This window comes from Poecile atricapillus, chromosome 1 (genome assembly GCF_030490865.1).
Source record: "Poecile atricapillus isolate bPoeAtr1 chromosome 1, bPoeAtr1.hap1, whole genome shotgun sequence".
Taxonomy (NCBI): Eukaryota; Metazoa; Chordata; class Aves; order Passeriformes; family Paridae; genus Poecile; species Poecile atricapillus.
Genome location: NC_081249.1, coordinates 141,669,188 through 141,696,235, shown reverse-complemented (window position 1 = coordinate 141,696,235; position 27,048 = coordinate 141,669,188). Strand labels below are relative to the sequence as shown.

The following is a 27,048-nucleotide window of genomic DNA, read 5'->3' as shown; positions in this document are numbered from 1 at the left end:
TAATCTCTGTTATTGTCAGTTAGGAATCAAAACCTTAGGGAAAAAAAAAAAAAGGATATATTATTTCTGCATTTCCAGATTGCTCTGGAAGGTTGCTATGGGCACAGAATATTGTAACTCTTCTTTCCATCCCCCAGACAATGCTTGTGGTGGTTGTGCCCCAAACTTCATGTTAGTAGCTGATCCAGAATGTACAAAATCAAAAAAGAAAAACCAACAGAAACTGGCATAATGTCTCTTACAAGCAACTTACAAGCACATTTGTGAATGTTTACTACTTTTGGGGAAAACAAAACAAACCGAAAAACAACAAGAGGACTTGTGAAACAAACGAGAGAAGACAAGTGTGAAGGAATACAGGATGGAACACCGATATGCAGGACAGCTGTTCTGAGTCTGGGAGGGGGTGCAAGAGGGATGTGATAGTTACAAAATATCCATCCTTACCAGCTCTGGCTTTTACCGAAAACAGACTATCCTCGAACATACTCCTACTCCAATTTCTACTTCACATGCTACCTTTCCATCTCTACCATTTCGTCTCCCAAGCACACTGAAGCATTACCAGTGCACATTACAAACTTTTAAAATGTATGTAGCTTTCCCACAGGAATGTTCAGGATACTATAGCTGCAGCGTTAAACGCCCTGAAATTCCGCATCCATCCGAGTTCACCCGTTTACGTGCGCTTTTGGGAAGGGTTTTGTTAAGCCACAAAGGCGGAACAGTCAAGGGTGCTTGGACAAGAGCGGGCCTCTCCCCAGTCCTGCTGTCACCCAGCAGACACAGAGCACTCCTTTTTGTCTCCTAACAGAAAATTTCGTGAGATTTCTGTCTTTTGTAGGGATCCTTGCATTAAAACCACTTCTGCTGTCGGCGGGCAGGATGCGCTGGCGCTGCGGGCGGGACCAGCCTGTTGCGGGCAGCAGCGCTGCCGGGGGCTGCGGGCGGCCCTGCCCGCGGCACGGCATCGCCGCCGGGGACAAAGCCAGCCGGGGGAGCGACGCCTTCCCGGAGCGCTCAAACGCCGGTTCCGGGTGCCCTGCACGCCGCCCCCGCGCCCATCTCCGCCGCGCTGCCGGGCGAGAGGCAGGACCGCCGCCGCTTCGCGCTCACGCCCATCGCCGGGGTAAACGCCGCCGCTCCCGCGCCTCCCGCGGGCTCTCGTCGCCGCCCCGCTGCCCCCGCCCGGCGGGGACAGCCCCGCGCGACGATGCGGGGACAGCCCCGCGCGGCGATGCGGGGACGCCGCCGAGTCCGTCCCTCCCGTCCCGGCCGCTCCCGGGGCGGGGGCGCGCGGGAGGAGGCGGCGGGGCGGGGGGAGCGCCGGCGCTGGAACGTCCGGGGCGCGCATGCGCGCTCCGGCGCTCCGTGACGGGGGCGCTCCCGCGGCACCGGGGCCCGGCTCGCGCTCCCATAGGCTGCTTCCCCCGCCAGGCGCGCGCCCGCGGCGCGGCTCTTCCGACCGCGCTCGCGGGGGCGCGCGCTGCCCGGGCCGTGCGCCGCTGTCACAGCTGCCCGCGCGCCGCTCCCCGCCCTCGGCGCGCGCCCTGCCCGCGCCCCGTCCCTGTCAGCTCCGCTCCTCCGCCGCCGGCGGGTTCCTGCTTCCGTCTGCTCCCGCCGCTCCCCCGCCCGCCAGCCCCGCCGCCCACCCCCCCCCTCCGCCCGGCACCCGCGGCAGCGGCAGCGCGGGCTCCGCCGGCGGCGCCGGCACTCCGGTAAGGGGATGCGGGGGCTCGGCGGCAGCCGCGGCGGCGGCTTAGTACCTTGGGGTACCGAGGCGAGACGGGGCTGCTCCGGCTAGCGCTCCCCATCCCTCTCCCGGGCCTGGCGCCGCTGCTTTTGCGACTCGGGCGCTGCTCAGCAACCGCTGCCGCGCCGCCGCCGGGGTGGTGATGGCGAGGAGGGGGCCGGTTCCCGCCGTGTGCCGGGATCCCCGTGGGCTCCCTCACCTGAGGGTCGCCGGTGGGGCCTGAGGCCGCCGGAGAGGGCGGCGGAGGAAGGGGAGGCCGGGGCTCGGCGGGCGGCCGGGGCATCAGCGTGGGCGGCCGGGCCGGGCCCGGGAGGGGGATGCGTGCGAGCCCCGGGCGGCGGCGTTGCCCCGGGCGCGGTGCGGGCAGCGGGGTTCCCGCAGCGCGGAGCGCGGCTGCCGCCGTCCCGTGCGCCGCGGCCGCAGGGCGCGGGGGGCGGCCTCCAACTTTCCTTGTCCCGGGAACTGCGGCCGCCCGAGGGGACGCCTGCTCTTGGCAGGGAGGAATACACGGGAAACGTGGGCTTTGAGTCCGAACCTCACGCTCTAGGGCCGCCTGGTAGCTCGAGGAAGTGCTTGTCTGTCGCGGGTACACAGCCACCGGTTGTTGCCTGGGGCTTTTTCCACGGCGACCTTTCCTGTATTTCGGCACAACTGACTTTGGTCGTGGATCCTGTTACTGGTGAGGCTCTGGCAATTTACTCTTAGGCGAACTAGTGCTTGACGTGTGCTCCGGTCTTTCACACGTGTGTGCAAGTAGGGCGCGCACTGTGTTCTTGATGCGCTGCGAGGACCAGGCTTTGAGGCTCTGCTCTCAAAGCTCCTGGTTGAGGGTACAAGAGGCAGGAACTGTAGCGCGGTGCTGTGGGTTGTACCAAGACGCCTAAGGGCAAAGACATCGGCTGTAAAATTGCTTGTTGAAAGACTGTAACTTCCTCGGGGCAGTACCTGCTGTAGCTGCACACAGGGTGCACTGTGATGCACATGCTGTGTGTACATGGATGTGACAAACAACCCTGCGTTCAGAACATTCTTGTACTATCTGCGATCTTGTATTAGAGCTTGGCACCTCTTGCTCTGTGTGTGTTTGTATACCGAAGCATACACATCAGCTGAACATTGTATGTTTCATTATTCATGTGTACGTATATGCACACATACTCTTTCTCTCCCGAAGTACAGGATCTTAATGTCTAGGCCTGAAAGTTAATGCAGTAAATACTTCAAAAAGAGCGAGCATGAAAAGGTTTCTTGATTTTATAGTATTAATCTTATTTATTTTTTCTGAGTAATTTTCTACTTCAAGTCATCAAAAACTTCAGAAAAGTCTGGACTGCAAAAGCAAATAAGTGGCTAACTTGCCTGTGCTGCTGGTGCTTGGGGTGCTTTTACAGATGACTGTTACAATTCCTTTCATTATTAAAGAAAATTAGCTATGAGGAGTTGGCAACTCTGCTTTGATGTATTTCCAGTAGCGTCTGTTTCTCAGGTTATTGCAGGTGTGCTTACTGCCAGATTTTTATTGATGCTTGTTAGGGTTTCATGTGTATATGTACCTTAAGCAGGCACACTAGCATATTGCAGAGTTTGCATATTTTCCCAACTACATGTAATAAGACAGCTTTTTTCAAAGTTGGAAGTATAATTATTACTCATATTTTCTGAGCAAGTTCAGCAATGAGGGAAAGGCAGGAATCAACTTGGAGTGTTGAATCAGGCACATTCACTCTTTTAGTGATGTATCTGCCAGGAGACATTTGACAGCTGGGAAATACAGAAGGTCAGCTGGAAGTTGTAGCTTTCTTTCCCTTTTAGTCTGTTGTCTTCATTTGTTTAAAATTTTGGTGGTTTCATGAGCTGAACAGCTGAAAATATACTAGTTGTAGCTAATATGATATATAAAAAAAAAAAGCTATACTCACTGGAGTAGAAATGGAGATACTTTACCTTAAGTGAATTAATAAAGGTTGTACTAAACCACATTGCACTTCCCTTTGGTTTGTCATTTGTGGTTTATGATCACTGTATTGACACTGCAAATAGAGACTTGATTGTATAATTGAATGCTTACGTATTACAAATAATGCATTCCATTCATAGTGTAAAAATTTTATTTTTGGTCCATTTCTGTCTTTGTGTGGCTCTATGGAAAAGGTGCTTTATCTGGCAGCTCTTTTCTAAACCAAATGATTTTCCCGGGCTTGGAAAGTATGCAGTTAAAAATAATAAATGATAATTTTATTTATAGTTTATCAGATCAGTCTGTTCATTGACATTTCAGTGGATAAAGATGAAGAAGGTTTGGATTTGAGTATTTATATCTTGTTGCAGAGTCAGAATTAAAGTAAAAAGTCATTACTATGATCTTAGGCTGGTCTGGAGGGGGAGCTAGTGTCAAAGCAAAAGTGACTTAATTTTCTGGACGCCTTCAAAAGCTTGTTGTTTGGTCATAGAATATGCTTCTAATACAATAACGGAAACAAATATAGATGATACATGCTATGTATGATTGCATTAATATGCATCTCTTGTATGATAAAAATAATCTGCAGGTGAAGTGTTGTGTGATATTTTTTTTAGGGAAATAGAATATGAGTTTTGCTATTGTGGAACAGAAAGTATATCCAAAGAACTTTGAAGTTGCAAGATCAAGCTCTTATAAATCATGAAATGGCAGAATTAGAGGTTCTTGTAAGACATGTAATGTGCCTATAAATGTAGGGTTAAATGTTACATTTTTCCCTACAATGCTGCTTTCAGTCTACAGCATAGAGTGGCATAGATGGTGTTCAGTGTGTGACACTGAATCCTTTTTCTTGGTATCAAATAATGTGTAGCCTCACTATTTGTTTTTGTGCTGTTCATACTGTACTTTCTTAATTTCCTCTTTTGCTGTTTCATTACCTTCAGTCTCTAGTGCCTGCATGTTTCACTAGTAATATTTTCACATAAGTCTCCTGAGATGTATTATGTATTCCTTTGTGTTGAATATCCAATTTAGGACCTTTATTATATGATTTTTCAAAATAATCTATCAGTGTTTTAATGATTTATGTGTTCTAAGATGTTTTCCCATAAAGGTCTAATTTACTAACAATAATCTGGCTTTTTTTTTTTGGTTATTTTTAATAAATCCCTCAACAGGGATCCATGAATGCACATCTAGAAAAGATGCTTTATTTGTATGGTGTGTTGATTTAGACTGCAAGTATAAATACTTAAATCTATTGCAGTGTTACTACCCCCAGGTAGTAAGTCCATAATTTTGGTGAAGAGTGCATTGCTCATTAAAAGTTTGTGGGGGTTTTTGATATTTTTTTTCTTTTAAAGATGATTTGTGTGCAAGAAAGAAGAAAATAAAAATTTCCAGGACAGTTATAATTCCCTCACATGTCCTACAATACCTGTCTTATTAACAACACACTTGCCAACATTTACAGTGCATGTGTCAAGGATATGATATGATATAATATAATATAATATAATATAATATAATATAATATAATATAATATAATATAATATAATATAATATAATATAATATTTTTCTAACACTTTCAGTAACACAGCAAGAGTACCTTGGGCACAAGGGCACAGAGAACAAGATCAAATAACCTTTAATTTTTGCGATGTGTTTATATATTTTTTTTGAACCAACAGTTAGGTTTTTTATAGTCAACTGTTTAAAACTCCACAAAATTCTTTGCACACAACCAAAATATTCAACATTCTAGGTTAAAAAAAAAGTCACCAAGCCTGATGGACAGGAGGAAACCCTCTGCCCTGTGGGATTGCACATATGACTAATACGCATATAGCATATAAGTCTTTTAAAATGCCGAAATTTGTCTATTTTGCCACGAGACTTGTGCCACTTGAGCTAGCTGGGAATGCGATACTAGTAATTTGTAATTCAGCTGTGCTCAAAATGATGTGGTCTGTGTATGGTTTTCTGAGGTTTTTAAGTGTTTGAAACTAGAGTTGAAACTCTGGAATCTTGGATTGTATTCCATTTCTGCTTATTCCTTGTGTGGTATCTCCCTGTCCCAATCTTCTTTGCCCTATTCTGAAATTTTCATCACAATCCTATTTTCCTCAAGTAAACTGTTTGTTTCTTGTGAAAGGTCTTCTTATCTGACATCCAGTATTGCTGTACATAGAGATTCTAACTAATAAATTGTTTATCACACTGTTTATTCACTGTTTGAATCCTTTCTGGCTTTTTGCAGTCCTGTCTTGCTGGTCTCAGGTATCTGCCTACTACCCTCAGTTTCACATTCAGTTCTCTGTTATAAAAAGCATCTCTTCTCTCTGTGTTGTGCATTTTCATTGGCTCCTGTAGTTCTGTCTTCTGTAGTTTTTCACCTTCAATTTTGTGCTTCATTCTTCCTGGCTTCTCTCATCTGAATTTGTTTTTTCCTTTCCTACCTGTCTTCCTATGTGTTTCAGGCTTGGTCTGTAGCCCAAACTAAAGATTGTGTTCACTGTGTCAACTGTATCAGTTTTTTCCCATTTTGCTGTTCTGTCTTTAGTCAAATTTTATTGGTTCCTCTTTTCCACCCTTTTGTTTACGTGGATAGCTTATGTTTTCATATTTGTTGGATCCAGCAGGGGTATCACTGATAATAAATTTAGATGCAGGTGATCCATCCTGATAGTCAGGGAAGCAAGCAGGCTCATCAAGGGATGAGCTTGACTTTGTGGGGAACTCATGTCTGAGCTGCAGTGCAAAAATGGGGTATACAAACAGGGGCAGGTGGGACAGGCTACAAAGGAGAAATTTACAAAAATTGTCCTGGTATGCAGGGATGGCACCAAGAGAGCCAATGCTCACCTAGAGATGACACTTAGGAGGCAGATCAAGGACAGCAAGAAGAGTTTCTTGTAGTACTTGAGTAGTGAAAAGCACGACAAATGAAATAGGAGCTTCTTTTAGAATATGATGTGTCACAGTGACAGTGGACACAGATAAGGCTGGGGTACCCTGATCCTGCTGTTCTTTAGCTGAGTCACTGCCAGCAAGGTCTCCCAGGCTGCTGTGCTTAGTAACAAGGGTTTGAGGAGAGCAGCTGCCAGCAGTGGCTGAGGATTCAGCTGGGGATTATTGGGAGAACTCAGATCCTACCAATATCAAATCCTACCAGTGCATGGGGCCAAATGGACTGTGCCTGTGAATGTTGATAGAGCTGGTCAGAGTCACAGCGAGGTCCTTCCCCATCATCTTTGAAGCATCTTGGATACCAGAAGACCCTTCCAATGGCTGAAAAAATGTATATGTTTCACTCTCTAAAAAGGCCAAAATACAGCCCAAAGAGCTACAAATGGGGTAGCTTCCTTTTTGTCCTGGGAAAATAAGGGCATGGGTGTTCTTGGAGCACATTTCTGGTCACAAGAAAGAAGTAAATGGGAGCAATCAGCATGGATTTATCAAAGGCAAATCATGATGAGGCAGATTGCATTATATGGTAAGCTGACTGAATGTTTGGATGAGGTAAGAACGGTGGATTTTATTTTCCTGGACTTTAGTAAGATTTTCAGCTCTGTCTCCAGCAATATTCTTGTTTCCAGATATGGACATAACAGGTTGCTGGAGAATATAGACAATATAAAAAAGACTGGTTGGATGGAGGGACTCAGAAAGAAGTGCTTAATGTGTCATATAGGGAGGTTGATATCAAGAGGGGTACTGCATTTAGGGATTTGTCCTGAATCATGACAAATTGTGCTTTCATGCTTGCAGATGATACCCAGATTGTGGGGAATAGTTGCTATGCTTGATGATGGGGTTGCCATTCAAAGGGACTTTGTCACTGTGAACACAAGGCCTGTCTGGGGCTTTATTCAAGAACAACTGCAAAGTCCCACACTGGTGAAAGAGGAGCACCGTGTGATACAGGCCAGGGACTGACAGGCTGGAAAGCAGCTCTGCTGGAGAAACCTGGGGTGCTGGCAGACAGCATTGATCAGCAGCATGCCCCTGCAGAATCACAGAATGGTTCCCAGCTACCAGTGTAAAGCACAGCACTGAGGACTGCTAAGGAAAAGAAAAAAAAATAAACTCTATCTCAGTCAGACCCTATACAAAGGGACATAAAAGATCCTCCAATTCCAACTCCCCTTCCATGGGCAGGGACACCTTCCACTAGAACAGGTTGCTCAGAGCCCCATCCAGCCTGGCCTTGAACACTTCCAGGGATGGGCCATCCACAGCCTCACTGGGCAACATGATCCAGAGTTCCACCACTTTCACAGTAAAAAGTTTCTTCTTAGTATCTTATCTAAACTTCCCCTCTTTTAGCTGAAGGCCATCCCCCCTTGCCCCATCACTACATGCCCTTATTGCCCTTGTTTTTAAGTCCCACTCCAGCTGTCGTGTAGACTCCCTTTAGGTACTGGAAAGTGCTCTAAGGTTTCACAGGAGCCTTCTCTCCTTTTCCCCTCCTTTTCCCTCTTGCTCTCCACAACCCTGGCTCTCTCAGCCTAAAGAAAAGAAGGGCAACAACATCCTGGACTCTATGAGAAGGAACATAGCCAGCAGATGGAGGGAAGTGGTTGTCCCTCTCTACTTGGTGTTCATTAGACTGCATCCACAGTGCAGTGCCCAGTTTTGGGACTCTCAATACAGAAAAGACATTGATAAATAGAAGTGAAGTTGGTGAAGGACGAACAAGATGATTAGGGAGCTGGAACACTTGTCCTGTGAGGAGAGGCTGAGAGAGACAGGTTTGTTCAGCTTTAGAAACAGGTGATCTCAGTGGGATCAAACAACAACATACTGTTTTTTTTTGAGGACATCACTGAGAAGATGGAGTCAGGCTCTTTTACTGAGATGTGTGGGGAGAGGACATGAGGCAGCGTTCATAAATTGAAACAAAAAGGTTCAGGCTGGATATAAGGAAAAGCTCTTTCCGTGGGGGGTATTGAAGCTGTCTAAGAGGTTGCCCTGAGAAGCTGTGTAGCTTCTGTCTTAGAGGTTTTCAGGACCCAAATAGGAAAGCTGAGCAACCCATTCTTAACTCATATCTGACTTAGAGCAGAGAGATTGGACTGAGGGACATGTGGAGGTCTCTTCCAAGCTCTGTTATCCTGTGAGCCTACAGCTGTGGATTTTTAGTTCCCAGAAGCCTTAGAGGAATGGAATAAGTACAGACAGAATATGTAGGTGGCTCAGCTGCAACATATCAAAACAAAATCAGAAACAGTAACATTACAGTGAGCTTGACAAGAGCATCGCTTTTATGTCAGGGTTAGCATTTTGCAGTCTCTTAGAAAGATGCGTTTAGAGCTTAAAGCATACGAGTGATTAAACTTTTTGAGGAAAAATAATCTTTTGTAATGAGGTGAAAGTGTATTTTTTATGGAGCTTTCCTTGGAAAGGGGAAAAATATGTTTTGCATGCCATGTAAACAATGAAGCAGCTTTGACATGGGCACCTGGCACAGAATGGGTCATCTTGAAAAGCCTTTGGCAACTTAAAGTGAAAAATTATTCTTCTACAAGGAAGTATCTGTCAGCCTTAAAAGTTGGTGATCTCCCTTGGTCATTTGTCATGATAAGTATGTAAATTCATATTATGTAGCCCATAATGCATCATTTCAAGGTGATGATTTTCTGACAATCTGTTAAATCAGTTGCAATCAATTCTGTCTGTCCTCCCCCCCACCCCCAAATATTATATACTAAATCCCTCACATGATTACTGTTTCTTCCTGCTCTTTTCTCCCTCCCCTGCCACATTTTCAGGGTGGGGAATAAATAAAGGAAGAGAAGTAGTCCTAAGATGCAAGGAGCCCAGTAACTGTTTTGGAAGACTTTTGGCTAAAAGTCTCCAAGTCAGAAGAGTTGCCTGTAGCTGAGAACTCCTGTGAAAAAACACAGTCTGGGTGTATATGGATATTTAAAATTTATTTTTCATTTTCGTTATTTAAATATGAGATATTATATGAAGTATGATCTTTTTCAGAGTTTTTTGCCTCTTCATTTCATTTTTCTAACTTGTACTCTTCAGGTATCCTCCCTAAAACAAATGGTGATTTCTGTAGCAAAGCATAGTTTCCAGTAATCAATGATTGTCTTTAGTTCCTTCAAATATTAGATATTTATAAAGCATAATGTGCATAATTTATTTTCAGAATATATAACACAGTAAAAATAAATAGTTCATCTGCTGGTCATTCTAGAAGTTGAAGAAGTTTGTGCTGCTACAATTGCTTTGTGGTAGCAATATTCTGAATGTAAATGCTTTTAAGGAGTGTGCTTTCATTATATGTTTGCTTCATAATCTTATGATGCATAATTTTCTGTAATGTTAGAGAATTTCTTTTGTGAGGCAGTTAATAGCAATAAATATCACCATGACATTATCAATTCTACGTGCTACAGACTCTTTAGAAGCTTGTGGAACATTGCTGTGAATATCTTATGGACATCAACTTTGACTTGCTGTGAATTAAACTTTTTTTTCAAAGCATTGCTCTTACAAAAGGTTTTGTAAAAGAGCAGTAGGAATTCTCTTCCAGTAACCTCTCAATGTTCATCTTTAGTTTATAATATTACTTATGTTTTACTTCACCATAATTTATTTGCAGTGACACAGTAACTTTTCGAGGTAAATTTGATTTGTATGGGTACCAAAATATTTGTTAAGCTGTTTGGAATTTATTTATTTAAAGGTGTTTTTTTGCATGTATGTAATAAATGTTAAAGTAAGTGTTTATCCAATATGCTGTTTTATGTTTTTATGATGAGTTCATAAAACATATTTGTAAAAATATTTGTTTAAATTATGAATGTATTAAATTACAAAAATTTCTTCTTAAAACCCTTTGCCTCTAAGGAAAATCCTGTTGACCAAGTTCAGGATATGAGCTTTCAGATTGCCTGGAACCTTTGTCTTTAGCTCTGTGCCTCCATTTATGATGATAAAATGTGTAGTATACCTGATATGTTATACTTAACTAACATTTTTTCACCTTTTGGGTGTTTGCTAAACAACTTGCTTTGTTTGACAATCAGTGCTCACACAACAACAGCTAAAGCTGTTCCCTCTCAAGGATACAGTCATCTAATGTGGATGTAATGTGTTGATGGATACTCTCTCCCCCCACCCCTTTTTTGATTTTCTCCCACCCTGAGTTGTATAAAACCATGGCAGGGCACCTATGTCTTTAGTTTTGCTCAGCCACCTAGGCAAGCATTTGTTTCTTATTTAGGGCAAGATTTGAATATAGAGGAGAAAAACTTAAGACCAAACATAAATGTTTTCCTTACTGTTGAGGGTTTCAGTGAGACACCTTTGTGCTCTTGTGCCTTGTCTCAGTATGCTTAGATAGCCTCTGCCCTTCCTTTTTCTGTAGTCTGGGGTCTAGAATGACTTGTTCACAGTTTACAATCTTCTCGATGCATGTCTTCACATTTCTGTTCAATAACTAAATCTGTTTCACAGTTATCTTGGGATTTGTTTTTTAACGGTACAGCATCTGACTTTTTAATCTGTCTATTGCTTGGGGTGTTTTTAAGTTATAGCAGCTAGGACAGCATGAATTACACCTTTTTCCTCATGTGGCCCACTTGAGGCATTCAGTGGCATTGAAAGATGTTCTTGAGTTCTTGTCCTTGAGTTACTCTTCATTGCAGATCCCTGCTCAGCAGTCTGGATTTTGGATTGAACTGCTAGACATTCTCTTTGCAATGCTTTTTGTCTTTTTAGCATCAATTAGGTGGTGCTGGACTAGGTTTCAATACTCTGAAGTTTACTCTGCCAGGCTGTAAAGATGGATGGCGATTTTGGTAACATGGCAGCTTACATTACACTCTTTGACAGTATTTTCAAATTCTGCAGATACATGCTTTGTGTAGTTCCTAGGGAGCAGGGGATGTTCCCTAGCAGGTTGTTGATTTTTTTTTCTGATGTAATTTTTTTTTTTCAGTGGCAGCGGGATCTTTGTAATGCATGTGAGAAAGCCCTTTTTTCCTTCTTCACTTAATTACAATGGATAGTGCTCTTACAGATGAGGAATTCAGTATAAGTAGAGCAAAGAGATCTCTAAAGGAGCCAGGCATACATATGAGATACAGAGAGATCAACATAATTTAAAATGCTTATTTGATTTTCCTGTACAACGTACTGCAGCATCACGCATAGGTTATGTTAATAATTCTGCAGATTCTGTGTCTACAGAAGAGCTGAGAGAACATGGTCTGTATTCAGTTGCTTTCTCTTAAGACCCTTCTGTATGTGTGCACAAAGTCACTTGCAGTTTATCCTTAGGTGCACTGAGCACATCTATTTGCTTCAAGCTGTTGGGACAAGAATAGGAAATATCCCCAGTACTGAAATCTGACATAGGGTCATAAAACCATGTGTTGAGATGTGACAGGATATGCTGGCATCTCTTCACCATAGATGTTTTGATGTTAGACTTTGCAAAGAATGAATTTGAAATACTGTTTTACAGAGCATTGGTTTTTACTTACTTCCAAATCCAGTATTTCCAGAAGTCCTGCAGCAGATAAGATCCTGTTCTCCCACCTTTGAGAAGACATTAATGGTTTTGCGACAAACTGTATTTTCAGTTAAGACTTCCAAGACTGTGCCTTCTGTGGCACGTGTTCTTATGTAGATTGTGAGTCCATTTACTTTTCCAAATGTATCAGTCTCTGGTATGCTGTTTGAGTGCTGCTGCTCTTTGGGGTGTGCTTGCTCATTCTTTGCAAGAATAAAAGGGGAAGTGTCACATTTGTATGCCTGCTAAGTGGATTGCTTAACTGCATGCATGTCCCCTGTGTTGGTTTGCTCACAGTTACAGGTTCCACCAGTGGTTAAAATACCCTTTTTTCCAGCTTTTTATGTCAAGTGGACAGCAGTTGTCCTTAGAAAAAGATTAAGTCATTTTTGTCTGCAATTTTTGTTGACGTGACATGTATTCCCCCCTGCCCCATCTGATCTTTGATTGGTCCTTTTATATTTGCTAACTTTGGGGATCCCTTTTGGGCTGTCTGATTCCGGGTTTACTCTTGCTTACATAACATCCTGCTTTCTGCAGTGGAGAGCACTTTTCTTAGAGGAGAGATTTGGAAGACGAGCATAAAATTGACTGTGGTACAATATAGTAGAGATTTTCAGGTATTTTCAAGTGATGGCATGGTGATTAAGACATTGGTATGATATCCTGAATGTCATGGAGTCATAGAATGGTTTGTGTAGGAAGAGACCATAAAGATCATTCAGTTCCAACCCCCCTGCCATGGGCAGGGATACCTTTCACTAGACCAGATTTCTCAGAGCGCCAGCCTGGCCTTGACTGCTTCAAGGGATGGGGGCATTCACAGCTTCTCCAGACAATCTGTTTCAGTGCCTCACCACCCTCATAGAAAACAATTTCTTCCTATTGTCTGATCTAGATCTACTCTCAGTTTGTTGTCCTGCCACTATATGCTCTTGTCAAAAGTGCCTCTCTGTCTTTCTTGCAGGCTCCCTTCAGGTACTGGAAGGTAGCAATTAGGTCACCCTGAAGCCTTCTCTTTTGCAGGCTGAACAAACAAAATTCTGCCAGTCTTTCCTCACAGGAGAAGTGTTTTGCTATAGATTGTTTAGAAAATAAAATGATTCATCTTGGCCTTTTGATTTTATAGATTTATATGACTAATTTTTTATGCTTTCAAAGATCTGAGCTATAAATGGAGGTAATGGTTTAGTGTCCCATCAGAAATTCTAACCAAGGTATCAATTATACGGTTATATTTGAAAATAAGTGGGAAAAATGGTTAGCAGAATTGTATCTTGTTTATTTCAGAGTGCTATCTTGAAGGCACATGCAGATTCTGAACATCTTTCATGCGGAGTCAGGCCTTTTGACTTCCTTCATGTTTATATAGCTAATATAAATACAGAAACACTTTTTCATAGTCCTTAAATTTTCATTTAAATAAATTTCCTCGTGGCGCTGATGTAAAATGCTGCAATATGGTTATACTGTGCTGGACAGCAAAGGTGCAGCCTAGGTGTTCCTGGAAATTGTTTCCTGCTGAAAAGTTTGTAAATAGTGGGTGAAAGTCACTGGCAACCTCAAGTCAAACATATTTAGCCAGTTTTTTGTTTCTTAAAGGGTTTTAATGTGATCTGACTTCTAGGACAGTAAAGAACTGCTTGTGTGCTTAATGTTCTCTGTGCCATTCTGTTATGCAAGAGCTCCTTGAAGTCATAAGCAAATAGGGAATCTTTAGATTGATAACCTTTTGTTAGTGGCTTTTCTCTTGAAGTCTTCTGCAGTTGTCTAGTATTTAACTTCTTACTATCCCTGCCAGAAGCAACCACAATGAAATTGATTATTTATCTGATTTAAGCATATCTTATCAAAAAAGGTCATAGTTTTAACTGTTCTTTTTGAAATCATTAATACTGTGAAATGGAAGCACTTGGAATGCTCCTTTGAACAGTTCTTTCCTCAGTTGTTGCTTGAAAACATTTTATTAATATGGTGTTTATTAACTGTCATCAGCTGGTGTTGAATTGTACCTAGAACTCAGGGCCCTTAAGTTCTGCCTTTATTTTTGTTTTTTTTCTTATGTTAAGTCAGATGTGATTGTAGATAAAAAAAGATGCTGTGAACCATGGATTCCCATCAGAGAATTCTTCAGCTGTGTTTGGATATGCTGTGTGAAGACTTACTGTTATTTTGAAGGTGGATAGTCCCAGGTGTGCACTTAGTATGTGCTAACATAAAAAAATAGTGTGACAGTATTTAAGAATAAACAATGATAAACCAGAATGGAATATTGTCACTTGAACTGATTTTTAATAACACTTGTGCTATTACAGGTGTCTGTCTCCCCTTAATTGCACTAATTACATATGTGTAATTGGTGACAGCATGTATAGTGTGTAGAGAAGAGATATTTGGAAGGCAGACTCATTAGTTCTTGAGGGTGCATTTTGAGCTTCAACAAAACATTTTGTGTCTCATCTGTCTTTTATCTTGTACTTTTTCAGCTTTAGACTTTCTATTTCCTGATGGCAATGTATGAAGTGTAGTGACAAGTTTGTCCTTCTTTATCCAGTAGGCTCTCTAATGAGTTCAGTGATGGACAGCACTGATGTCAAGCTGTATCTCTGTAAAACTAAGTGTACAGTGAAAGCTGCTACAAATTTTGCTTGTATATCAGGCTTAAGACTACATATTTTTTTTTTTTTTTAAACATTGTCTCAATGTCTGTACTTTCATATTTCCCAGAGTTCATCCATTTCCTACTGTCCTGTTACTGGGCTCAGGATTTAGAAGAAACCCCTTTTTCTTGATTCTGTATCTCTTGGTGTTTGAGTACTGCCTTGTTTTCTTTGCTTGGTGTCTGTCAGCATCTCTGACTGATGGGAAATGGTGATCTATGGTTAAATGAAGCAGCTGTTACAAAGGAAAACAGAAGTGGTGCTCCTACAATTTATAAAGTTCTTTGCTGTTTGTATAGTATAACTTGAACATACCCATATTATATGCATTTGGACAGATGTATGGTCAAAACTATATAATTATACCAGATTATACTGTTCACATAGGGTGGCTTGTACCACAGTCATTGGGTAGTGTAGGGAAACCTCATTACTACCAGTGTATACTTTCATTGGGTATGAATGAAGCATTTTTTTGTGGAGCCTTTAACCCACAGTAAATTAATTGCAGTGTTTATCCGCTCTCCTTCATACATTATAAACTTAAAAAAAAAAAAAAAAAGATGAAATTCAACTTAATTAAAAATCAACATGTAACTTTTTTGCTTTTTATCCCTATGTAGGAAGGACATAGGTATAATTTGCTAAACATTTTCTTCATAAATTAAGCATGAGAGAAGTAAGAAAGTTATAAAAGATTGGCTAATGGATAGTAAAAGTGGGAGGTAGAAAAATAACAACCATTTCAGGAGGAACATTGAAGTGTACATTTGAAGGAATAATATTTTAATATCACACTGTTAATCTGTTTGTGATGAAGCCTGCTCAAGGAAAAGATGTCAAAATTTTTTCAAACACCAGCAACTTAAAAGACCTGAAATCTCTGAAATGAAATGTACTCTAGTATTAGTACATGTTTTTTTCCCTAACATTGAGATTCCATAGTACTCGGTGTGTAGTATCAAGGAATGTATTCAAAGGCATTTTCTGTTACACTGAATGATATAAATTGCATGGGTTTTCTGTATTATATTTATACTGATGGAATTATATTTAATACAGATTTTTAGCTTCCTTCGTTATCCGGCACCTACGTTGCAGGAAGGTCTTTCAGATTTTGTTATTGAAAATCCCTGACCACTTCTTTGATCTTTAATTGCCAGGATCTTAAATTTGATAGACTTCTTGACTTTGTTTGAAGATTTGTTTGATGATCTACCTTTGATTAACCTGTCTGATGAACATGAACATTTACCGTGTCTGATAAACATGAAGCTGCACTGCTCTCTCAAGGGAAGCAGTGTTGTGTGTTCCTTTTTTTCTCAGCTTCCTGGTTGCTGAACGCTGCTTGCATCTGTTCTTAGCCTTCCCACGGAGGAGCAGTGGCAGCAGTACAGAATTGATACTATCTCTGAAATCTGCACAGCTGCTGGTATGGGTCTGAGTCACAGCAGTGAGGTTGACCACAATCTTGTTAATGCACTGCTACTTGACCAGTCACTTAATAAAAGCAGAGTCATTCAAGCTGATCGATGATAGACTTTGGAATAAAACGCTATGATTTTTATTTGTTTCCTGTTTGAAAAGCTTCAAAGGAAAATTGAAATTATGTATGAATTCCTAGTATAATTTCCAGAGCAAAATCAAACCATGTGCTCACGGTGGGTAGGTTTGAAGAATGTACCTTTTCCAGAAGGTGGAAAAAAAATCAAGAAGGAAAAGGGTGCGGCATCTAAGGCACAATAGAAAATGTGGTTTCTTTCTCTTAGTTTACTAAATAATTTGTTTCAATTCACACATCGAGGATTTTTAATAATTCTCTTGGTGTTGGTATTTCCCTTGTGTGTTAAAGTATTTTTCAATATGAATTTTCTCCAGCTGTAAAAGACTTGAGTAATGGTATTTGTAGGGGTAGCTGGTATTTGCAGTGGGTAGTAAGGTGTATATTTTTTAATTTTTAAAAAACTTTACCTGCTTTATGTCAGAACTTCGATAGCATGAATTAAATTCCACACTTTAAAATGATCCTGCAAAATAAAAAGCAAGGTTCTCTAGCTTTTTTATATAAATATGAACTAGAAACAAATAAGATTTTTTATTGGCTTACAGCCATGTTCCTTTGTGTTGTGTTTTTAACGTCACAGTTGTTTCTCCGTGACATGTATGGTACTGTCTGTCTTCTATGAAGCTTGCTGATTTTTTTTTTCTTGTGACTGTCAAACATTGTCTTTTGGTAGGATGGATTTTGATTTTCTCTTTTGAACTAATTAGTGCAAATGATATCAAATAAGCATGAGGCATGAACAATTTTCTACCTCAAATTCAAATCCAGGTTTGATTTTTTAAAATTTTGTTTCTTGACCTATTTTTAAATGAATGGGTTTTTCCAGTATTTCAGCTTGTAAATTGTTGTTTCTTCTGTATGTTCACTGTATTCTCACTTAACAGCATTCTTAATTGGGTTTTCCTGACAGCTTTTTTTCTAGTCTTTTCATTCATTAGCCTGTGTCTACAGAGTGTTCTGTCTGTGTGATTTTCTTTCCATTAAATTTTCTCATTCTTTTGGTTGAATTTCTAAAGATAGTTACTACTTTCTCCTCTTTTTTTTTTTTTCTATGTACTTTTCCAGACTTTATCTGCACTTAATTTTAGTTTCCTTAAGCTGGTTTGATTTCAAATCCCTTTTGACTGCATCATCACTAATAAAGTGGACCATTGTCTGTTACTGAGGACAGCTGGCACAGATTGAGATTTGTCCTTTCTGTTAATCTTTCAGCCTTAAAACAGGTAGCTCTGTGCTCAGTACTGTTGGAAGTTTTCCCAGCCATGTGATAACCCTCAGATTGTTCCCAGAGGTTGGGAGAGTGCAGTTGGCCTTTATCAAAAGTATTTCAGGACTTGTTCTGACACAATGATTTGCATTTCAGTCTCTGGGAAGGTTTTAGCCATTAATGTATTGATGTAACCTTTAAGGTTAACTTTTGTAAAGGCAATAGTTAAGCCAGTTGCCAACTGGAGGTTAGCTCAGCTTTATCTGTTATCTTCTTCCTAAAAGGCCTACTCTGTGAATCATTAATATTAAATCTTGTGCTTTGAATCATTCTGCTAGCTGTCTAGAAAAAAAAACCCAAACAGTACCCAACAAACAAAAAAAACAACCCAAAAACCCAAAGCAATTTCAACAGTCCCTCTAACACCCTCAACCACTTAAATTTTCTGGTTTGGTGATTTATAGGAGGTCAACATTTTCCAGCTCACTGTAACTTCTCCTTTCTAATGTTATGCAGAATATTTGGCATCTGTTGCATTCTTTATTTCAGAACAGATATTCTAATCTTAAGATGTTCAAGACAAGATTTCCTGCCCCACCCTATATATCTGTCCTCCCTGAGCCAAGTATGCCTTCTAACAGGATGGAGTACCTCACAAAATGTGTTGTGTCAGTTGAGTTATATTTTTGTTTACTTGTTGAGATTTCCAGCTACCCTTGTTTTCATTCCCATAGTTCTTGCATTAGTTTGCTGACAAGCAGAAGTTTGCAAGGAAGCTCTGGAGGTATTCTACTGTTTGCCACCTTCTCCTCCCTGTGACCCTTTAGCTACCCACGCTTGCCACTCATTCCTTTGGAGCTGTGATCTAGGTTGCCATTTGTAAGTCTTGTTATTTTATTAAAGAGGACAGTCTTTGCCTTTAATTTGCTCACTGGTGATTTGAATGACAGCAGAGTTTTAGCCTGCCAGGCTGGGAAGCACAGATGGCACTTCACATGGCTGAGAAAAAGTGGAACTCTGGGGAAAAGAAGCATATGTTTTCCTGGATTTGAGAGAACTAAAAGAGGTCCACTGCTTGAAGTGTTTTTCCAAATTTTCCCCAAATTTGCACTACACATGAAGTAGTGTAATGTATTAGCAATGTCACTTTAGCATACACAAAACTTTGTAAAGTGACACTGAACAACAGTGATGTGTCTTCCAGGAATAATGGGATGTGTCAGCTAGGGCCATGTAAATGAAAGGGAGAAATTAGTCAAGTGGTTGGGCCAATGTGTCTTGAGGGAGAGGAGCAGGAAAGAACTTGAGAACGGTGCAGTTCTCAAGTTCTCAAAATAGGTTTATTTCCTTCTGAGTCGCCTAGCTCCTGGCAAGTGGATGGATTAAAAATGTGTTTATGTTTGGGATAGTATTTTATAACTTAATTCTTTATTTGCCCCTTTAATATGCCCATGAAAGAAGTCAGTGGATTGTGCACTGTTCTGTGTACTGCATCAGTTTTGTGGAGTGTTCTGAGTTTGTACCTTGAGAAACCATTATGTGTTAAAATTTCAATATCATGAAGAGATTTTGTACCTTAAAGCAACTATTTTATATTTTCTTCTGTAAAGGATAAGCACTTAATGATACTAAATTTTGTTGCTAATTGTTGTTTGTGCTGTTAAAAATGGTGTGCTCTTAGAACAAGGTCAAAATGGCAAAGTACTGTGGAGATTTTTTGTATTTTATGCTTATTTTGATGAATATTGAGGAATAATGCTCCCAGGTCTGGCTTGATTGAAAGTGGAATTTCACTGACCAACTTGTATGTCCTTTTCAAACCAGTGGTAATCAAAGCTTGTTTGAAGGGGAGCCTCCTATACCAAACTGAATTGCAGAAAGAATCTTGTGCACTTCTCTGCAAAACAGATGATTCCTGAGTGCTTCTTCTCTGTGCAGTAGAAGTTTGATAATTTGAATCTGTACCTTGCATATGCCAACTTTTTTAGCTCTTAGCTAAGGAATCTGAAGAAAAAAATGCAACAAAACCAAACCCCAAACCATTATATAATGTATATAGAAAACCCTCTATGATTTTTTTTTAATATATACATGAAAAAGGTTAGCTTTCCTTCTGTCTCTGTGGGATGTTTTTCTTCCCATACTTGTTTTAAGAAATTTGCTCAGTATCAGAAATTAGCAGTGCTACTAGACAGATGGATTGATGGGTATAGGAGAAATGAAATTCAGTCTTTCAGTTATATACCTAGTTCTCCGTTAGAAAGATACTGATAAAATCATGTTCTGAGCCTCACTTGGGCTTCCAGAAGGAGTAATTTTCTATTTCTTTTTCTTTACAAATTTACTGATTTTGTTTGAAGTGGTTTTGTTGTGCTTAAATTGTTTAAAATAGATTCTTTTCACGCAATGTTCTCCCTAACATAGGTTCAGTCACTTCTCTTGAAACTTGAAGCTGGAGAGCCAGCAGTGGAATATGCAGGTGACTTTACTAAATAGCTGGTCTGTAGGCTTCAGAAATTGCTTGTCCTGGAGAAGGTAGGATTGTCACACTTAGGAGTAGATTTATGTGTCTGAAGTAATAGAAAATGTTTAATAAAAAAAAAATAAATTGCAAATTCACATGTATGAGCACTGATGAGAACTCCTGATAAAACCAGACTGGTGATCAGAGGCAGATTGCTGTTGTATGACCCAGCTCCTGATCTGCTTCCTTCTCAGATGATGTGGCTTGGTGAGAGTAACGTGATTCTAAATCACACCAGCTGGTTTGTAGCTTTTAAAAACAGATTTTTAGAACCAGGCAATAAAGCATTTGTTGATTTACATTTAGATTTGCGTTAGCTCTGATCACAGTCACACTCAGAAAAGAGCAAGTCATTTGGATAAGAAAGAACTGTTAGTGTGATTAAGCTGAACTTGCCTTCTTAAAGGAGAAAGAAAGCATTTGTCAACTGAAACCTGGGAATAAATAACAATAGTCTTTATTGGGTGTAGGGGCATATATGGGAGAGAAACATCAGAAAATAAATATATTTGAGGCATAAATTTAAGAAAAAATCTTGTTTGAAAATCAGAAGATGAGGTCTAGTCTCAGTAATGGAGAGAAAGAAATTCAGTGGTTCAAGATGATCTTTTTTATATTTATGTAAGAATACCATGTAAGATGATAAGGTTGATCCTGGACTCAGAAATTAAAAATGAACATTGGAGACCCCTTGGTACTAGAGTAAAAGAAATCTCTGAGAAAGATGGTAGAGCAGATAGGGAAATACTTGATTGTTATTTGTAATAAAGTTTTCAGTTTTACAAATTCTGTTCCGTAGAGCTACCACTGGTATCCTGTACATATCTGAAGGAGATATTTATTATTTTTAATTTTTCTCTTCTTAGTACATAGTTTGTTTTCTTCTGAAGCAGAGACAATTTGCCATTCTCTAAAGGTGGGATTTTGAGTGGTGAGTCTGATTTGTCCTGTGGTATTGGGAAAGTAGTCCTGGCCTGGCATACGGGTCTAGTGTCTGTGTTTAGAATTAAATCAGCTTGCCCCAGTCAAATGGAGAAGGGATGGGAGAAGTGTTTCCTTTTTTCTTCCTCCATGCTGCAACCCTCTTTGTTCCTAAGGTTGTGTAGGTATTTTCATCCAACACTTCTCTAGTTACAGTCGCTAAAGTGTGGCATCCTTGAACTCTATTACCTTGCTCTTGTGCTTTCAAGTTTTGTGTCTTTTTAAAATGCAACTTAAATTATATGAAAAATGTTGATGGAATGGTTTGATTGTAATGCAGAAGACTGGATTGAGCACTGCAGAAGTTGCTGAATCCTTTATAAGGATATATATATATTTTTTAAGAAAAAAGAAAAAAGGTAATGACTAGTCTGTGTACACCCAGCAATTCAAAGTCATAACTGGGCATATAATTAAAATTTCCCATCCATAAGGTCACTTAATGACCTTTATTTTTGAAAAGATCTGTGTAAGAGGGCAAATTTATCTGGAAGGAACCACTATCTAATTAATGATATTTGTAAATACTCTTGAGGTGGTTGAAACACAAATGCAAAGATTTTTTTAAAATACTTTCAGTTTTTACATGAATAGAATTCAAATCTCAGGATTTATTAGCAATACTAGGCTGTAGAATTGTGACGTTTTTGCTAGTTTTGAATGTTTCAGAGTAGGCTGGCTGTTTTAAGGTAATCAGAATTTATGTAAAGTGACTGTATTCTCTTATGGAAGTGTGGGAAAAAGCCCAAAGAGCTTTATTTCTCTCCTCTTAGTAGGGCATGGTGATTTCCCCAGCCTGATAGGACTGGAAGGCCTTTTGGTACTGCTTGCAATTCTATTGCTTAAAAATAAAATTTAGTAATAGTTCTTGTTGTTATATGAAATATAGATGTTTCCACTTCATGTTTACCATGAGCCAATCTGTCTAAATCTATTTTTCCATATGTATGGCTCACATAATGTACTACCTTCTACTCGTTAATGAGGTTGGAAATATGAACTTGTAAGAAAATACATCATAATGCTTCATACAAAAGTAAAAGTAAACATCATTCTAGACCGTGCTCTAATGTTTTCCCTGTAGGGCTACCTCTTGGAACAAGTAGACTGCGAATTTTGTTCTGCTTGGCTTCTTGAGTCACCTTCAGCTGAAAGTTTCACCTCTCCATTTCTGTGAAGCAGGCAATGTAGCTGATTTGATGAAAGCTACAGTAAAAGAATGAGTTTATTTTTTCTCATTTTACTTTTTTACATGAAGTAACTGGGTTGTATTTTTTTTGTTTGAATTTCTGAGATACTTTATCACAGCAAAAGCTATAACCTTTTCATTGAGTGCCTTAGCCAAGTATACCCAAACTATCAATCTCAAATAGAAGTGAAAATAGGCTATCTCCCTGTTTCCCTCAGGCTTTCCATATTTGGAAGTTCATGAGCTCTGACTTTGTAGGTGCTGATTACTTTAAATAATTTATTACATGAATAGGAAAACACAGAATTCAGATTTGTTTTTTATCACTGTTGCTCCTTTTGAGAGCTTTAGAATTGCCAGTTCACCTTGTTCATCTAACAGTACAGCTGCTGGAGCTTCTCTTTGAAATAGAAAATCACTTAATTTTCATTCAAAAATGAGACTAATTTGGTAGAATTTTCATTGCAGTAAAAGGCAGTTATCTGAAGCATTTTTTTTTTTCTTTTTTTCCTGTTCCTGGTACTATTGTTGCTTTAATTGGTTTCCTGTTTATTTTTTTTTCTTGCTTTCATTCCTTTCCTTGAAGTCAGGTTCACAAATAAGCTTTTTAAACAGCCAATTTATTGCTGTTTCAGTCTGATAGTGCAGCTTTTGATTGCTTTTCTGTTAAATGGCCAGAAATCAACATTTAGTTCAGTAGCATGCTGCCATCCTGAATTAGTGAGACAACTGTTAGGAAATGATGTACGAACTCCATGCCTTGCTAACCCCAAAGTAAGATTTTGTTTAAAACAGTTGTTTCTTCACTGAAAGAGTAGTCAAGCTCTCTAACAGGCTGCCCAGGGAAGTTGTTGAGCCTCCATCCCTGGGTGAATTTAAAAGATGTGGCTCTTAAGGATATGGTTTAGTGGTGGACTTGGCAGTGGTAGGTTTATGGCTGGACTTGATGATCTTAAAGATCTTTTCTAACCTAAATGATTCTGTGATGAAAACTAATTATCTTTTCCTCTTCTACTTTCAGAGAATTGCCTATGCTTCAAAATGAAAGTGAGGAAGAAGAATCCCCAAAAGTATTAATTTAAACAATAATTATTGGTTGTAAGTAAGTACTTCTCATTCTTTGTGATGTTGCCTTCACAACTGAAAACTGCTCTTCTGTTAATAAGTCTTTGTCAGCTGAGAAAAGGAAACTTTGCAAAAGAGAGGTCAGGTCCTTCAGTTTTGAGTGATCACTGACAAAATGGGTCAATCAGATAACCGTTTCACGTTTTGTTTCTCCTTACATCTATTTCTCTCCCTTCTCTTTGCCACTCATTTCTAAAAAGAGAAATTCTTTGGTAGTTTCATTATGTACCCTCTGTCTTACATACAAAATCATACATACATTTGGCAGTATTTCTGGGCCCTTTCCATCTGTATTGCAGCTATTACATGTAATTTCTCATGGATAAGCTATACTTCTGCAGAGGCTGGGCACAGGCCCTACTCCATGAAGTTTTTCAAGAGATATAAGCAACTAAGCTGTTGTGGGTGGAAGGTATTGTGTGGTCTGGGATATTCCAGATCCAGTGCTATTTAATACTTCAGATTCTTATGGTTTTGAAGGTCTGGGCAAGTACATAATAGTTGTGTTTGAGGACACATTTTTTTAAATTTAAATAAAACTCTGTTTTGCCTTTACAGAAAGGTAACTCTCTTCTTTTTGAGAAGAATGCTTAAAGAATGAAGTGAACTTCACTGAAACATGAATCCGGGTGTGAACTTAGAAACTAAGCATATTATGACATTATTCTTTTTTTGGTGCAACTGTAGAAAAGAGTGTTATGATCATTATTCTTAACTATGATAAGAAAGTTGTGAAATTTTCTTAAACTTCCACAATTGAACAAATTAGACTAAGAGTTCAAGCAAATTTTTTGCAGATTTGATGCTTTTACAGTTCACCCAACTTCACTAGTGGTTGTCAGGCTGGCAATATCTAAAGTGCTCTCAATTATTTTGATTTATTTTGTGCACTTATAATTCTAGAAGTACTGTGGTATTGTAAGAGTTTAATGAATGGTTTATTTAAAAAAAGAAAAAAGAAAAGAAAAATTAAAAAAATAGTGGGATTTCAAGTAACGTTCTAGGGACTTTCTGGCCTGCTCAGAAGAATATGGTGATAGCTTTCCAAGTGTCCAGGTAAGTGTCTTGAAACTGGGTTAGCTGTTGTGAAACTTCTTCCTGTTGGTGAAAGGAGTTGTTTCCATTTCCTGAACCCAGCTTTCTTCTCTGTCTGACTCCTACTGAAACCAGTTAATTGATTTATCTCACAAATCCAGGGAAAAGGTGGCTAGTTTTGTTTCTTGGCTTTTGGGATGGATCAGCTCAGACAACTGTTCAAACAAGTGTTCAAATGGTACAGAAGAAACAGAGAGACTCTTCAGGCAGGAGGAAATAGTGTGGGAGCATCACCTGTCCCTCTAGGCAGCTGCCAGTCAGTGGATTTGCCCAGCAGTTTGTGGGCACGCTCTCTTGAAATTGTTAGGCTGGGAATACATGATTTGACTGTGGAAAAGAACAGGCTTCTGTGGAAGCTTCAGTGGCTAATCTTGCCAGATCCCTCCCAGCCATTGCAGTTAGTTGGAATGGTTTATTGAAATGGAGTAGAAACAATGATTCAGAGGAAAAAAGATCTTAGCAGGTAACCAGGAAATCTGTAACAATCTTTCCCCCACCCTCCAACTCTCCAGCCCTGTGTGTAGTACCTGTGTGCTCCAGGCTCTGAAAATGAATGAAAGGTAGAAGAACTTTCATGACCTCTCAAAACCTCACTTGTAGTCAGAATCAGCTGGTCCTTTGTACATGACATTATGTAATACAACAATTTGTATCTTGATTCAAAGTTTTGTAAATTAAAATTTGTTTCCTTGTGAGAGCCTGCTTCCAGGCATGCATGCATATGTAATTAATTAATTACTTTTGTACTTCCTGTTGTTCACACTAACTTGATTTGTCCAGAAGCTGTGGTGATGGCTTGACTTTAGCAGAGGTGTGTTCCTTCCTTTAGCAAGAGAGGCACAGTGGTTGAGAGCTGCATGAAACCTCCTCTTGCCTTTTCTTTGTAGTTTGTGTGGGAGGGTAATTAAAAGGATTTGTGCAGATCTATACACTGCAGTGCCTGGAGCTATAGTTAAGCCAGTGGTTTGGTATATGCATTGCTCAATTTACTGAGGGAGGTTGAGCAGTGGAGAAATACTGATTTGTGCTTACTGTCTAGGTAACATCTAGGTAGTGCTGGTGGGTTGAGACAAGTAACTGAGCACTACAAGGTGATATCTTTCCTGTATTACTTGATCATGCAGTTCATGGATTGTGTTGGATTCCTGCTTCTGGTCAGATTTTGTAACAAGCTGTGTTTGGGATTATTTTCTGCTATCATAGTCTGGTTTGGGAAAACTGTATTGTCATCCATATACTTAATATTTTTTCCTGATTCTTTTCAGATATAAAAAACGTTTCCATGGTAGCCTTTCCTTTTTTTCTTCCCAAATCATATTTCACACTTAGTCTAATCCATTCCATCTCTGAAATGCTGTTCTGTAGTTTGTTGAGAAATAAAGATCAAATCAACATTTTTCTATTGCATTCTAAAACACTTTCTTATCCTTTCTCAGATATTCTGTAAATTAGATTAATCTGCGATAGGCTTTTCAAGATAAACTAATCTCTGGAGAAGGCCTGTATATCTTGAGTTTTATTTATTGTAAGGGCACCTATAATCTCGGATAAGTATTCTCTGTTTCTACATATCTAAATAGATCAGTATATGATTCCTGTTGGAATATACCTTTTCAGGAGGGTATGTTGCTGATTTAGCCCTGCCATTTTATCAGGACTGTCTGTCTATGGTTCTGGAGTATCTATGATCTTACTTGCTACTTTCCCTCTTGCCTGAGGATCAGCAAAATCTGTTTCTTGTTCTAATATTTGGCTTCAGTGTGCTCTTCTATCCTTGTAGACATTTAACTTGGATTCTTCTTTGAAAGATTGCTTCCTGCTCCTCTGTCTCTCTGAACTATATTCTTTATTAAAAAGTGTGTTCTAGATAAGTCATTTCTGATGCAGAAGCACAAACAACAGTCTTTTATGTTTTTCTTTTCAAGAAGAGGATTTTAATGGATCTATTGACACACATGTTTACTGCAGTGAAAAATGATACCAGATTGAGACACTGCAGAGAGGTTGGAAGGTTGGAGGAGAATTTAACATGAAACAAGAAATTAGAATGAGCCGGGGAAAATGGGATTGAAGTAGTTAAGGGGAAATTTAAGATACTGCTTTTAAATTAAAGAAGAAAGTAGGCGAGTCCAGGATAAGGAATGGCTGAGAGTTCTGAAGAAAGAGATTGAGGTTTAAGAGCTGACGTTAAATCAAGAGTATCATGCACCAAAAGTAGTTCTGAGAGTTCAGGATGAGTAAATGAAAGTGCTGTCAATCAACACTGTAAAACTGGTGTAAATCCCTCCACACAACCTAGGATAGAAATGGAGTCAACTAGGTAATTGTGTCCAATTTGGAACTGTACACTTAATGCACACAAAGAAATCAAAGTTGTCTTGCTGAACTGGGGAGTCCAGAAGAGAACAGTATTGAAAATAGACCACTTGATTCAAGATCTGTGAGGAGA

At 39.8% G+C, this 27,048-nt stretch overlaps 1 protein-coding gene across 5 annotated transcripts in view; it reads left to right on the top strand.

Moving 5' to 3' along the window:
* The first annotated feature begins 387 nt into the window (after positions 1 to 387).
* Positions 388 to 27,048, top strand: part of FUT8 (fucosyltransferase 8) — a 101,078-nt gene continuing 74,417 nt past the window's right edge. For 2 of the 5 annotated variants that reach the window (XM_058859196.1, XM_058859167.1), the window contains exons 1-2: positions 388 to 1,129; positions 23,401 to 23,481. The gene's annotated coding sequence lies outside the window, so the exon portion shown is untranslated. Of the gene's footprint in view, positions 1,130 to 1,661; positions 1,719 to 23,400; positions 23,482 to 27,048 lie in introns of those variants that run through there. The other 3 variants (XM_058859178.1, XM_058859206.1, XM_058859187.1) reach the window with 3 other exon arrangements.